Consider the following 2,925-nt stretch of genomic DNA (forward strand, 5'->3'; position numbering starts at 1 on the left):
AGCAGGCTGTTGGTGCTCTGCTTTTACACGACGACAGACGTCGCAATTTGCAATATACTGAGCAATTTCTCTCTTCATCCTAGTCCACCAGAACCTCTGGCGTAGGTCCTGATACATCTTAGTGCTACCGAGATGAATGGTGAGAGGAGATTCATGAGATTCTTTAAGGATCAACTGCCGTAGATGATGGTTCTTGGGAACCACTAGACGGTTCTCAAAGTACACAACACCATGATCATTTGTGGAGAAACAACTAGCACCTCCGCTAGCAATGTTCTCTTTGATTTTAGATATTCCCTTATCTCGCCTTTGGGCAGCGATGATTTGATCCGTAAGAGTAGGTTTTGCTACCAAGGTGGAAAGAAAACCTTGAGGTACAATGTGAAGGTTAAGCTTCCGAAATTCCTCATGGAGGAGAGGTTGACTTTGTTGTAACATCAGGTTGTTACAATAAGATTTACGACTTAGCGCATCAGCCATGACGTTGGCTTTCCCTGGGGTGTAGGTTATTCCTAAGTCGAAGTCTGTGATCAATTCAACCCAACGTCTCTGCCTGAGATTCAAATCCGGTTGGGTGAAAATGTACTTCAGACTTTGGTGATCAGTGAATATTTCGCAACGATTACCGAGGAGGTAATGTCGCCAGGTCTTAAGTGCATAGACTACGGCTGCAAGCTCTAGATCATGAGTAGGATAATTCTCCTCATGTGGGTGCAATTGCCGTGAAGCATAAGCAATTACATGTCGATCTTGCATGAGAATGCAACCTAGTCCTTGTCGCGAGGCGTCGCAGTAGATAACAAAGTCCTTGGAGAAGTCTGGCGGTACCAGCACGGGAGCAGAGGTCAGGCGTCTTTTCAGTTCCTGAAAGCTGTGCTCACATTGTGGAGTCCATTCGAACTTCTTATCTTTCTTGAGGAGTTCGGTTAGAGGTTTGGCAACTTTGGAGAAGTTCTCGACAAAGCGACGACAATAGCTCGCTAAGCCTAGAAAACTCCGAACTTGCTTGACCGATTCAGGTGGAGTCCAATTAAGAACGGCTTGAACTCGCTCAGGGTTAACAGCAATACCTTTACCAGATATTACATGACCTAGATAGGTCACTTCTGACAACCAGAATTCACATTTAGAAAATTTGGCATAAAGGCGATGCTCTCGAAGTTTCTTCAACACTAGCCTCAAATGTTCGGCATGTTCTTCCTCGTTCTTGGAGTAGATGAGTATATCATCGAGGTAAACCACGACGAATTTATCCAAATATTCCATGAAGATTGAGTTCATTAACCGAGAAAAGGTGGCTGGAGCGTTGGTTAAACCGAAGGACATGACGGTGTACTCGTATTGGCCATAACGAGTAACAAAGGCCGTTTTAGGAATGTCCCCGTTTCTGATTTTGATTTGATGGTAGCCCAACCTCAAATCCATCTTGGAGAAGACTGAGGATCCAGCGAGCTGATCATACAGGTCGTTGATCCTGGGAAGTGGATATTTGTTCTTGATTGTGACCAAATTGACAGGTCGGTAATCTACAACCATCCGGTCCGTACCATCCTTCTTCTTGACGAATAGGACGGGGCAAGCCCACGGAGATGAACTAGGGCGGATGAAACCCTTTTTCAAGGACTCATCGAGTTGTTTCTTAAGCTCGGCTAGTTCTAGGGGTGCCATCTTATAAGGTCTTCTAGCAATCGGAACGGTTCCGGGGATGAGGTCGATTACGAACTCAACATCCCTGTCAGGTGGAACACCTGGCAATTCCTCTGGAAAGACATCCGGGAAGTCACGGACTACCGGAATGTCCTCAAGGTCTGGCAAAGGGCTGGCGTTAAGAGAATATAATTGTCGCTTGGCTATTCGGGCCAAGACATTGACTATCTTCCCCGAAGGATGGGTGAGTTGAACAGTCCTAGAGAAGCAATCAATTTGGGCATGATGAGCTGACATCCAGTCCATACCCAGAATGATATTAATATCTGAAGATTTAAGGGCTATCAAAGATGCGAGAAAAACAAGTCTGTCGACTTGGATTTCATTTCCATGGCTTACTCTAGAAGTTTGCCATTTGGATCCCGGAGTTTGAATTACCATAGAGGTTGGCATGTCACAGAATGCAACGTTATGCAAACGAGCATAATTTTCGGATATAAAAGAATGAGAGGCTCCTGTATCGAAAAGAACAGATGCCGGGTGACAATTTACAAGAAGCGTACCGAGAACGACGTTGGGATCCTCTTGAGCTTCTTCGGCAGAGATACAGTTGACATGGCCACGTGAAGCGGTGACCGGTTTGGCGTGAAATATTTTTCCTGTCGGCTTGCCACGGCCAACAGCTTTAGCAGATTGATTGGGGTTGGTCTGGGGACACTCACGCATATAGTGACCAGATTCCCCACACTTGAAACAAGTCACGGAACTGGTACGTGGAGGAGCATTGTTAGTTGGACCCCCATAGGGCTTGGTCGGTGCAGACTGTTGAACAGGGCGAGGCGCCTGGAAAGATGGCCTCGGTGTGAACCTGGGTGGCAGGGCGGTGTTGGGTACCCACACGCGGCGCTTCTGGGGACCAGCACCGGATGAGGAACCCATATCACGGCCATGCTTGCGTGTTGCGTCATAGTCAGTCTGACCAGTTTCAGCACTGATGGCTTTATTGACAAGTTTCTGAAAAGATGTGCACTCATGCAGACGGAGGTCGCGGCGAAGCTCAGGACTAAGTCCCTTACGGAACCTTGCTTGCTTCTTGGCGTCAGTAGAAACTTCCTCGGTTGCATATCGTGCGAGATTACCAAACTCCCTACTGTAAACATCCACAGAAAGTCGGCCTTGGGTGAAATTGCAGAATTCCTCACGTTTACGGTCCATGAGACCCTCCGGAATGTGATGTTCACGGAAAGCCTCGCTGAACTCAGTCCAGGAAGTGACATG

The sequence above is a fragment of the Triticum dicoccoides genome, chromosome 3B (genome assembly GCF_002162155.2).
Source record: "Triticum dicoccoides isolate Atlit2015 ecotype Zavitan chromosome 3B, WEW_v2.0, whole genome shotgun sequence".
In the NCBI taxonomy this organism is placed as follows: domain Eukaryota; kingdom Viridiplantae; phylum Streptophyta; class Magnoliopsida; order Poales; family Poaceae; genus Triticum; species Triticum dicoccoides.